Source organism: Anser anser (genome assembly GCF_964211835.1).
Source record: "Anser anser genome assembly, chromosome: 2".
Taxonomy (NCBI): domain Eukaryota; kingdom Metazoa; phylum Chordata; class Aves; order Anseriformes; family Anatidae; genus Anser; species Anser anser.
In genome coordinates this window covers 144,283,340-144,296,555 of record NC_139721.1, presented here as the reverse complement: position 1 = coordinate 144,296,555, position 13,216 = coordinate 144,283,340, and the positions used below count along the sequence as shown (strand labels likewise).

General features: G+C 39.3%; 1 protein-coding gene across 11 annotated transcripts in view; it reads right to left on the bottom strand.

The window, feature by feature from the left end:
* KIAA1217 overlaps window positions 1-13,216 on the bottom strand; it is a 240,377-nt gene that overhangs the window by 149,250 nt on the left and 77,911 nt on the right. Inside the window, exon 1 of one of the 11 annotated variants that reach the window (XM_083823627.1) lies at window positions 3,001-5,565. The exons of the other annotated variants lie outside the window; for them this stretch is intronic. The gene's annotated coding sequence lies outside the window, so the exon portion shown is untranslated. Of the gene's footprint in view, window positions 1-3,000; window positions 5,566-13,216 lie in introns of those variants that run through there. 11 annotated transcript variants of the gene reach the window in all.

Below are 13,216 nucleotides of genomic sequence, written 5' to 3'. Positions count from 1 at the left end.
CCAGGGAAAAGATTAAGAATTGGGGAAAGCAAACAGTGATGCTTCCCCAAAACTCTCTCCTAGTCTCTAGAAATTTGCAGCTCTGGAACTTGTCCCTCCCTTCTGTCATATCCCACCTAGTCATCTCTTTTCTTACTGTACTAAGTTGTCCCTGGAGCCATCCCCTAGCTTTGATGACCAGGGTCCTTCTCCAAACCTTGTTCAATTTTATTATACCTTTTTGTTCTTAGAGATGCTTAAACTGCACACACAACAAACGTCCCATGACTTTATAGTGGCAGGTGATACAGTCTGTCTCGTTCTCTGTCCTCTTTTTCTGGTAACTGCCAACATTAGATCTGCTTTTTTGATTGTTATTGAAGACTGCACTGACATTTCCATGGATCAGAAATAACCTCCAGATCTTATTCCTGTGTGGTAATACTCAGCTCAGTGCTTACCATTTTATATATGAAGTTAAGATTGTTCTTCCTTACATGCAATGTTTCACTGTTATTAAAATTGAATCTCACTTGCCATTATAACACCGAGACCGAAGATCATTTTGCAATTCTTCACAGTTGGCCTTTAGCCATTACCGATTGTCAATCATTTATCAATCACAGGAGTCATTATGTTGCTCACCTTATGCAAGCATAAGAAAAAACCTACAATTTTTTCACTTCAAAATACCAAAATGTTTCCAAAAAAAGTCCTCTACAGACCCATGATATGATAGCTAATAATGATGTCCCTGGAAGCTCAGCCTTTTAGGTTATTATATCCACTGTCCTTAGGCAACTCTGTACCTCGATAAAACAAACGCATCATGTGCTGCTATAGCGACCTGCTTGTGCTAACTTACAATTCATATATCCTAAAAACAATATTTCCCTGATTATTCAAAGCTGTGAGAATACATTCAGATGACTAACATGAGTAATGTTGTAGCTTGGCATCTTTCATCTATTTAGCAAACTTCAAGTCTATCCAAAAGGTTAAGTGTCCTGATTTCAATCCCCCTCTGACTCTATACTGGACAAAACAATTCCATTGGAAGAACTTACATCAGGTGACAGAAGAATGGTTAACTCTGTAACTGCAATTTAACAAATCGGTCCTTGTTAAAATGTCTTACAGCTTTCTATCTCCAAAAATTCCCATCTTTTAAACAGTTTGAACAAACAACACTCTGACAACACCAGCAGTTCTGATACTATTGTGGTTAAATACCAAACAAGTATCTTTTTTCACAAGCATCTACCTCATAGGAAGAGCTCAGAAACCGTCTGTAATAATCTTTATTTGTGTGTGTGTGTGTGTGTATATATATATATATATATATAAATATATAGCTGGATAATATATAGATAGTAATTATATTATATATACTTTAAAGCAGTCACATAAGCATGTATATTTAGTACACTTTAATGAGTTATTTTAAGTATTTCTAAAGGTCAAAAGTTCTATATGTAATCATGTTTTTTATCTAGTCTTTATGCGCAGCTCTTCTGTGAGTTATTTGCCCATTTTAACATACTTGCGTATTCTTATCTGGATTATATTGGAATGAACAGAAGTGCAACCAGTGCCCAATCAACAAACACGGCTAGCAGAAACCACCACGACTATGAAGTAATTGTCTTCTGTTCCAAGCAGCTGTTTACTAATAAACAATTACATGAGAAGCACTTCAAGGAAAGACTATAGGAGAAAAAATGGTATTTTCATTTAAAAAAAAAAAAAAAGGCCTAACTAAAAGCACTTTGGAACTGAAACCATAAGTCTTCCTGGCGTCCTGCCCAGCTACTATTTAATTCTATGCCCTGTGTGACATTTTATATATCCTTGTATTTGAACTACTCAACCATATTTTGTTTCTTCCTTCTACTTGTTTTTGAACTACTGCCACAGTGGTGTTGTTATAGAAAGAAAACATACCATTCCACCGTGTTTTATACTTTTGATTTGTAATGATTGACATAGCTGTTTGAAAACCATAATTTATCTAAAAGATCCTTGGGTATCTAAGTATTTTTCATGAAACAGGACAAGATCCTGCCTTAGTTATGGAAGCAGTTACACTTCTGAATTTTACACTGAGTTTTGCAGCCTTTGTGTTGCATTGTATCACCTGTGGTTTGGTCAGATTCGACCCCAAGTTCTAAAAATTGTTATTAATATCTAATTAACTAACAGTGTCCTCTATGCATTAAGCACTGGGGAAACAAGAAGTTAGATGGTCCCTTCCCCACACAGCTCAAACTTTAAGAAAAACAAGGAAAGGATGGTAATGCACTAAATCTACCACCTAGCATTTTTAAAAAGACAACATAATTCAAACAACCACTGATCTTCCCTCACCTGGAACACCTACATTGTAAATTCCCACAGCTGAGATTGTCACTCTGGGTTCCCATAAAAATCAGTGGGAAATTTCAAGACACACATCATCGAGATAACTCCTTCAGGGTGAGTGCTGAATTGTAGATCCCGCTCCCTAAGGGGAGCCTCTATTAATTAGTGAGATTGCTTGTGCTAACTAGCTGTACAGCTGCAGCGTGTTAGTTCACAAAGATGCCATGGTACACTCAGGGCTCGCAGAGGAATGTGCCAGTCTGCAAGAGAGACCTAAAGGCAGAAAATCTTAAGGGACAAACTTATTCAAGCAGCTTGTTCAGGGCTTAACGAGTGCATAAAGGAAAGTGAAAGAAGCAAGCAGGGAAACATGACGCAAAACAAAGGAAAAAGTGTAATGGAGTGACTAACAGTAAATTATCTCTCACACTGAGTTTGCTGGAAATAATACTTGGAAATGGTACTGAGAATTTCAGAGAAATGTCTAGAGCTACACCCTGTCTGCAAAGAGAACAAAAAAGAAATCCATCGGGTTATTATTCACATTTCACTAAGCTTTCCCTGCAAAAGAAAGAAAGAAAGGAAAAAAAAAAAAAGCTCACAAATATTATCTAAATTACCTTACCATACCCAGCTTAATCATCAAACATCTGAACTTACTGTGTGCTGCCCTGCTACCCAGAGATCATTCAGATCTGGCAAATCCTGAGGAATTGTTTAAATAACTGCAAGCTCCCAAACTTCTCATCGTGTAAAAAATCAGTGTCATCCTTCCTCTTTTGATTGTCCCTCCTCAGTGCAAGTACACAGCTGTCCAAAAGTATCAAGTTTCATCTTCTTAAGCCATTTCAGTTGTGATGGATCCCATACTGCGGTCTATAAACAGCCTTAGGTACATCATTGGAAATGAACTGGTACATTTCCTAACCAACATCATTAAAATACAAGGCAGTTCAGTGAACTTAGAAGATACAAAGAAATTATTCTCCAGAGTGTAACATCTGGTATAAAGGAGGAGAAAAACACAATTTTCAAGTGCAAGACATGTAAGAACTGGAGGCTAAACCAAAACCCATTAATCTATCTCCACCCCCATGTTCAAAATGAAAAACAGAAAAAAATACCCTTTGGTGCTCCACATTAGGAAGACACGAATCTAAGATGTCTCCCATCTGTTTTGTCTGCTATTTTTTTTTAATAAAAAAAGCAAAATCACCCTTTCCTTTTTTTCCACTTTCAGTAGAAATCCTGAAGGATATTTTCAGAGCTGCTATTTTCAAGGTTTTTACACCATTCTCATCTGATTTCATTTGAGTTCCTGTCAAATGTAACCCCTCTGCCTCAGTGAACCTATATCTGAGCTTTTCAAGTATTATTAAAATTATCATGACCAAACTTACACAGTCTGGCTGAACTCAGCTCCCTGAGTGGGTAGATGACTAACCCCATGCTCCCATAACAAACCCTTTTCCTGGAACTAGTCACATCCCTGGCATGACCATGAGTAGCCCCAGGGCTTTCTAAGCTCCTGCTTAATCCCCAGGAAGCTGCTGGCAGCATGGACCACTGGGCCGTGGCCATGACCCCTCCACCTCATCCTGCAGAACCACTGAGAGGAAATTAGGTAGAGCTGGACATACTGGCCCTGAAACACCTGGCAACTTCTTTTCACTGGAGAAATTCCTACTTTCTAGCTGGAGCTTATCTGCACTGTTGGAGGAATGAGCCAAAATCCCACCTGCGATGCTTTGCTCACGCGGGTGTTGTGAAGGCTGCTTGGACTGTGCCGAGGAACATAAGGAACATTAAAATGTTATTAAAATCCCTGTGTTATGGTGTTAAATTCTGTATGATTCATATGAATTGCTTTTGGATATCACACCACTAACTTTTGGATATGCATAGAGTGCAAACCAAGGCAGAAAAATGATTTTAATATTTGTGTTGTTTTTCTAAAATGATGGCTGCTTTTGTTAAAAACAAACAGTGCATACTGTAACACAGACCTCAGGAAAACCCTATACTGTTGTATGCGAGGTGGAACACATGGCTGTTTTTAAAGACATGAAGTGACATTTTGATGTTCAGTTTAATTCAGGATGATGACTTTCCTCATCTTTCAGTGAAGAAAATGAAAGGTGAGCACATGTTAAGATTTGTTTCTCACAGTAAAATAAATGTCTCTCCACCCAGGTACAAACACGACCACTTAACTTAACTTAAACAGTAAAACTCCATAACAGTTCATCAGCCTCTTGCTGAATGTCCAGGCAAGTGGCTAGAAATATATTTCAATCTGAGTAGAAAGAGGAAAATATTTTCAATGTCTCAAGTAAAATGCACTATTGTTTTACTCTTGCGACACGACAGCACAGAGACATTCCTTCAAGTCACATTTTCAGTATTTAAAAGCATTACATGAACTTTAAAAGTGGTATGAACTTCAAAATTCTCCTCATCCCAGTGCCTCATTATCCAAATAGCAGTCTGCTCTACGAAGTGCCTCACTGGCAGCAGCCATAAATATGCTCCCTTAGCATAAACAAGAGCCAAATTCCCGTCCTCTTGTAGCCTGAATACAAGAGATTTCCACAAATATGCCGTGGGAGAAAGCCTTCCCCTAGGACCATTGACCCTGGGGTTCACCTCCTGGCTGCGTTCGTGCCACCGCTGGCACGGGACAGCCAAGGGACGTCGCCGAAGGCCTCGCTCGGCCAACAGCCCAGCTCCACGGGCTCATCCGCACTCTCACAGCCATCCCGCCCAGCGCTGGGGCCTCCAGCCTCACCACTGCATGGGGAGGCAGCATGCCTTGACACTTTATAAAGGAAATAGTTTAAAAGTACCATTTCTATGCAGAAAAGAGATAGTGTGAATTCAAAAATTCAAGTGTCAGCCTCACTTCAGTGCTCCATGGCAGGACAGTGCAAAAGCCAAGGAAAGCAAGGGTGCACCACACTCAGCTTTGATCCCTTCAGACCGTGGAGGAACACGCAGAAGCTACCAGAGATAATAAAACTGAGGTTTCACCAAGTGGTGGAACAAAGCACAGGCTAGATATCTGTGGAGACAGCGGGTAGTGAGATCACAGGAATGGACAAGAAGAAAACAGTTTCCCACTCCAGTGTGCTTTTGAAAGAGCTCTACAGCCTCAGTCACTTTGTCTCATGCTGATTAACATGCAATTTTAAAGGTCTTCCATAAGCTTTGTTTTATTCACAGTGTTTATACAGCACTAGCAATCCAGGCTGAGAACAGGAGTCATTTTGCGGGCAGGATGCCGATGACCCAGGCCAAGCAGGATGTACCATCAAGAGCAGAAGCACATCTCACAGCAGCCACAAAGCCCTACACGCAACCTGGAACTGCCAAAGGGAATGAGGCCAGGAACAGTACAGAAAGACAAACCCAGGACACCGTAACACATGGTAAGATGGCATTTCACTTTTTTGTTTTCTTCTGAATAATTAATTGGTTGACTCCATCACCCACATCATACAGGTGTGCTGTTGTAAGCAAAGCTCCAGAGCTTGTGCCAAGTCACATTCAGCCCCAACAGATGACTCTAACGAAGAGTGACTATATGTTTGACTCATTAGCACTTTCTCTGGATGCTTTGCTTTCCTTTAAACTACTTATTTCATGTCAGACGGAGAATTAAAACACTTCTAATAAAAACTGACATGTACCTTGGTCTTCTATTCTAATAACAATACAGTCATTCCATTCAAAAGGGAGGAACTACTGGTTGAAATGAAAGTTATATGGAAATATTCTCAGTATAATATATATTATATATATTACCTCATATTCTCAGTATGAGGAAACATTTTAGATCATAACTATAGAAAACAGAAAATAAATTTTATTTTTCAGAAGACTTCAAAGTTTCTTTTTATGGGATTTAATGAATGATATTTTGGTGCCAAAGATGAAGAGCCTCAGTTTAACCAAGTATTTACTATGCTGGTGAATGAAACCCAGATTCACAGCATTAGATCTTGACTCATCTTTTTAAATGCGGCTGGTTTTTCATCTGAAAATAATCCAAATGTGGATAGTTTCTATATTAAAGTAGGTACTCCTCAGGAAAAGATGCTCTTCCAAAGTATTGCAGTATTCCCATTTTTGGCTGAGAAGAAAATTCCTTCACAGCATTTCAGAAATTCTGATTTCTATACCATGAAGTGCAATTAAAACAAATGACTTAAAAAAAAAAAAAAGGGCAAAATAAGTAAAAGTTTAAAAAGGTGCATGCTGATTCTTGGACAAAGTTTAGATTGATTTTTATTCTTACCTGAATTAATGTATTTGGGCTGAAATTTCAGGAAAAAAAAATCTAATTTCTCAGGAAAAACTTTTTTTTTTTTTTTTAAATACACATTCCCTGCATTTAAACTCCAGCAGAAGACTGATAAGCCTAGAGATGAGCTCCTCTGTTTATTTGCAGAGCCAATGCAGCTGACACTGAGATTACAGTGTACCCTCTGTGGGGCTACACACAAACTTGGAAAGTCCATCTCCAGGCCACAGGGAAAAACTAGTTTTTATGCTTGTTACTGTGAAGTTTGCTACTGTTTAAAGCAATAACCTGATATTTATGAATGCAGATTATCTAGACAGGACAAAGTATAGACTGAACACAAGTTTTTTGAAAGAAAAAAACTTAGCTTTTACTATAAATTTAGTTTTGCTCAAAACACAGTTAAGATCAAAGAAAGCAGGAAAGAGAGGCATTACAGAAAGCAAGCAGAGATGGCTAGCATGTTTACAACTGACAATACTATCTCTTACCTCATATGATTGGAAATTACAAATTGCAAAGAAAGCTTTTGCTGATGATTTCAGTAAAGTTTTAAAAGAAAACTATCTATTCACCTTTAAGAGTGTTTTCAAGGAGATATGGCTGAGATGGTCTCTGGAACCGTTAGCCCAAAACCAAGCTATCCACACAGAGGAGTGATGATTCTCACACCTACCTGCAGCTGGGCTACACACAAGACACAGACATACAGACCTCCTGTACATCGATGGCATCCTTTCCAGCTACTAAAATTTGGCTCCTCTGCACCAGCAGCTTTCTGCAGCACTCACCTCAGTCCCTGGGGTTACAAAGCTCTCCTGTTGCAATCACCTCTGCAGCCCAGAAGGACTTCATTTAACCCGTCTGAAAATAGTGTATGCCTTTCAGCAAGATCTGTGCTATGCCTCAAGCCTAAAACACTGCATAAGCAATACATTGCTTCTCTCCCATTTTTATTTTTACATACTGCAATGATTAGAAGAACATATCAAGATTTATTTTCTGCTTAGAGATTTCCCGTCTTACAGTAGTAAACACAGCATTTGCCCTTTTCTCAGTTCTGGCCCTATTCCTAGCAGAAGCTCCTCATATAAGGTTGGATGTGGTACTTACAGTCGTGGTTTAGTGGGTAACGTTGTGGTAGGAGGATGGTTGGACCAGATATCTTGGAGGTCTTTTCCGACCTTAATGATTCTATGATTCTCAGGCTATGCCACTTCATTCTCACTCTCCCCCTCAAAACTCATTTTGATCTGTCAGCTTCTTCCTCCAGACAGGCTCCCACTTCTCAGTCTGCAGCACCAGCAGGTAACTGCCACCCTGGTGCAATACCCCATTCCAGGTACACTTTTATGCATGACTGAACATTGCTCCAGTGAAGGGATTTTGCTCCCTTCCTTATCCTACCATGCCCTTGAATAATTTGGTTGTAGGTCTTCCCTCGATAGATTTAAGGTGCATTGAAGTTTTGTCCATATTCAGAAAAATTTACTGTAGCCAGATCCATTACTTGCATGCTGCAGTACACAAAGAAATGGGGCTCTTCAGTGGTACCTCCTGAAGTAACAATTTCTGGGTGGACTGATCCTGAGATCCCTAATCTCGCCAGAACTTTTACTGATGCAGGCAAGAATTTTCCCAAGGAATACTTGAGGGTAAATTCAAAGTTTTGGTCAAAGTAGAAAATTCCTCTGAATTAAGGGCATCATGGGTCTGGGAAGTTGTTCAGGCAATGACCGCTCAAGGCCCTTCTTGTGCCCGCTTATGATAGCTATATATTGGTACCCCGACTGGGATAAAACAATATATACTATTACTCTAATTCTAAATAGGAAATTCTATTTACCCTAATTCTACTCACCGTAGTTATTTTTCTTGTAGTATTTCACTTACACCTCATATTTGTATCTTAAATTTTCAAGTAACCTCTATTTCTAATAACTAAAGCAATTTTTTATTTCTCAAAAAGCTCATTGTAGTTACAGTGCTATATTCAAGAGCAGCTGGGTCAAACTCAATTCCTTATGAACAGTCCCTGAAAAATTAAAATTGCATGAATAGCTAAGAGCCTCAGTTGCATAACCGAGGCCAAGGAGGAACCAATAAATCTCTGCCACTTAGCCCTATTCATCAGTAACTTTTGTTTGACTAAAGCATATCAGCTAGAAAAGCGACCTGTCATAGTTCGAAGATTTAGCGAGATGAAGAACTTCTTGTTTCCCTTGATAATTTGTCAGCATAATGAATCATTTCTACTGTGAAAAATGTTGTGCATTACTCCTGATTTGAATCTGCCTAACTCTCCAGCTATAACCTTTAGATTTTCTCATGATTTTCACTGCTGTTCTGGAGAGCTGAGATAAAACCAGTACTTTCTCCTGCTTCAAGAGACTTACAACACTTAATTGAGGACCCTCCCTACTTTCATAGGGTCAAAAGAAAAAAAAAAAAGTGTTTCTTGGAGAGAAATAACTTCACCAGATCTCAAATCATTTTGGGTGACTTTCTTTTGCAATGCTCCCATGGTTCAACATCCTTTCAACAATGTTGAGCCAAAAGCTATGGCGTATGTTCTTGTTACAGTGCACATACATAGTCCTAATGACAGTCTTCCTGGAAAATAACCTCCCTTTACAATAGGAATTCTTGTGAAGATGAAGTTCATGAGATCTTTAAATCCCTTCAATGGGAATCTCCTTCACTGTGAATCCTCAAGATTCAGCTTGACAGGGCCCTGGATAAGGCCCTGCTTTCCACACAAGGTCTCCAGAGGTCCTTTTCCACTTAGACTTTGCTGTGGTACATGGTCTCACACTTACTCAAATGCAATTAAGTCATTCTGCTTTAAGTTTTGTCAAGAGAAGGGCTACGAAGCTGGTGAAGGGCCTGGAACACAAGTCCTGTGAGGAGTGGCTGAGGGAACTGGGGTTGTTTAGTCTGGAGAAAAGAAGGCTCAGGGGAGACCTCATTGCTCTCTACAACTGCCTGAAAGGAAGGTGTGGGGAGCTGGGGGTTGGCCTCTTCTCACAGGTAACTAGTGATAGGACTAGAGGGAATGGTCTCAAGTTGCGCTAGGGGAGGTTCAGGTTGGAAATTAGGAGACATTTCTTCTCAGAAAGAGCAGTCAGGCATTGGGACGGGTTGCCCAGGGAGGTGGTGGAGTCACCGTCCCTGGGGGTGTTCAAGGAAGGTTGGACCTGGCGCTTGGGGACATGGTTTAGTGGGTGACATTGGTGGTAGGGGGATGGTTGGACCAGATGATCCTGAAGGTCTTTTCCAACCCTAATGATTCTATGATTCTGAAAGTGTACTAAGCCATTTGGTCCTGTGGGCTTGTACATTTTACCTCTCTGTAATGCCACTGCTAGTTCTCTCAATTCCAACTCAATATCATCTTTAAGCTCTTACATTTGAAATTTGATCCATGTAGTATTGCAGTATATTAAACACTTATTTTATATGCATCATGTCTTTACACCGTGCTCATGACTATTGATTGGCTGTAGTCTTTATCACCAAACCATGATTCTACAGGCAGCTGCATGATTTTAAACTACCACTGGCAGCTTCTGCCACACACAGAAAACACCTCGTGCACACATTTCCTAAGATGGTTACTTTGCTCTGACCGTTCAATTTCTCTGGCTTTATCTTTCAACTCTGTACTTTTTATTCAAAATTTTCTTTGTAAAATTACCATTCTAACATTAGTTTCCCTTCACATCGTTACAGAACTACTTGCCAACCTTTCTTTTCTGTATTTTAATGATGAAGTATTCAGGAAACAACAGAAAATCTCATATTAAAATATGCTCTCATATTAAAACATGCTGTCTGGGGTTGGGATACACTGATTTTGCAACAAGTTACCGTGTACCTGGCAGGACAGCATGTCAAAGTTCTGTGGTAAAAGATTTTTAATGCAATTGTTTGGCAGCCTAAGCAGAATGAATTTCTTGACCTAAGTCCAGATCCCAGTAACAAGCTACATTTTTATAAAAGCAGCCTTTTAATGTATGCCCAAATACTGTATCAAGAAGTGACATTTAACATTCTTCTCTAAGCAAAACTTTAAATTCTAGCTATATTTATCTCCTCCCAAATGAACTCTTATTTCATCATACCTTTGCCTAAAAGTATAAAATAAGTTTTAGCAACCAAACTCAACAACAGTTTGTTAAATTCAAGTTGTCAAACCAGGAACGAGAACACTATTACTGACCCTTGAAGCATTCCAACGATGTCTTCAAATATTAAATATCACCTACTTCTCTCTCTGCTATTCTCAAGGGGCAGCAAGTCTCAAGGCACCCTGACCATTCTCCCTAAAGGCTTCCTGGGGAAAAAACAGATGTTGGACTTCCCCTGCCTGTGTCTTCAGATAAACTGCATTCCGGATTTCAGTTTTCCAGAAGGAAGAGTAGAAACTATACCAATATCACTGACCAGCAATTTCCCAGGACTAAAACAATGTCAGATGACCAATCCCAATGGTTCAGACATGTTGGAGGCTAATACACGTCAGGCTGCACTGCAAGAAATTGAGGTTGGGAGGAATCTATCTTTTTTATATTTCATCCGTCAGGTAATTTCCCAGATGCTAAAATAATTTTCTCTCTCCAACTATCAAAGACAGTGATCCCTAAGCACTTGCTACTCCTAGTCTTTCTGTAAAGGTCACTGTACTCTAAAATTGATTTGTGGCAGCCCCTAATGCAGGAGGGAAGACAAAGTATTACCCTGTGAAAGAAATTTTAGCTATAGCAGGAAGAATATTCACCATGGTTTGCTTTCATTTTATTTATCTCATACTGTGCTGAGCAAAACTCTGAAAAGTTTCTCGGACTGTGAAACAGTATCTGCAAATCCTTAAACAATGAGCTTGTTCTTAATGGTTGGATTAATTCAAATTGCATAAAACTGCTTAGATTAATACTGAACTGTTTTCATGTGAAGTAGAACAGCAACAGAGGAACAAATACAGGTTTTGTCCTTTCGACTCTCAGATTGCTAATTGCAAAAAATGGGGGAAAAAGTCCTGTTACATGGCCTGTGATCTTATCCCATATCCTTTCTGTCTAGCACAACCTGGCAGGAAAGAACTAGCTCTACTGATAAGAAGGAATCTCTCTCTTTTAAGTGAAGGTATAGTAGCTGCCCTCCTTCAAGTTAAACAGAGCTCACACTACAATATTTATTTAAGAATTTTTCCAATATGATGAATTATTAACTTGTTTCGATTGTGTATTTTTGGATAAAACTGAGGAAAAGAAGCACAACTCCCGAAGCGTCTCCAGATCTCAGCATCATTTTTCTTTTGATCCGTGCACTTTGGACTTCCAGAAGCAAATCACAGTCATATTATCACTCAAAAAGTACTACTGAAAAACAGCACCCATATTAACAATTCAATCAGATGCATTTGAAATCATCTACAACAAACAACAATTAATCCAGACATTGACTGGGGAAGGTGAAGTCAGTTTGATGTCTGCACATTCCCACTTATTGAGACCTTCCAGTAAGAAAAGCTTGGTTACTACACACCACCTACCTTGTCACATGCTTACAAGTTGTTTTTAGGAAAGTTAATGGGGAAAAACAATGCCTTTAGTACAATGCTGACAACTAACTTCAATCTTGTGGAGGATATTTGAGCATCATGCCTAATGCGTGTCTGAAACAGGAGCTTAGACGAGAAACAACTGGCTGATCCTCATCTTAGACAAGAACAAAATGACAGGAGAGATAAGAGATATCACATGTGCTGTGGGGCTGGGCAGATTTGTTCTCGGCAATGCTTCTTGGAGCCTCAGCTTTCAAACGATCAAATAGCAGAGCTATGGCTATGGCTGCTTACCTGTCTCAGTTATTAACAAGAAAACTGAAAATACTTCCTGTATTTGTTAGCCAAGGCAGTTTAGTCAGGTAAGACACAAACTGTGTTTTTGTTGAGCATGATATCACAATATGCTGTTACTCCTGTGGCAGTCATCAGTTTTCAAAACATTTTTTAATGGTCCTGTTCTTAGAAGGACCACCTAGACCTGACTCAAGGCAAGCTGTTACTGTACCTGCCATCAGAAAAGGCCTCTGCACCACCAGCCTTTGATTTAAAAGGTAAAATATTTTCCATGTCTAATCAAGACTTTTCTTTGTTTCACAACTCTTATTCAACTTTCCCTTACTCTTGGATTTCAAATAAAATAGCTTAATTCTGCTGATTGTAACAGAGTGCCACCAGACTCGGCTGCTTTGCTGAATTTGGTCGAATAAATGCAAGTAATTTAGTGAATTGGCAGAAAGATCAATATGAGCTCAGGTTGGCCATTTTAGTTAAATAAGCAGTCAAACAATATGTAAATTCATGTTTCCAAGCATAGGTCCTTGACACATACTGAGGTAAGTAAAATGAGATTATCATCACTGAAACTATTTCAAGGCCACGTGAACATTTTGAAATGATGACTGCATTTTAAAAGTCCTCTGAAGGATCACAGAACCCAGACATCCAAGTAAGTTTTCAAACCACAGGGAAGATAAGCCAAAAGCGAAGTAGCAGTGGCTAGACAA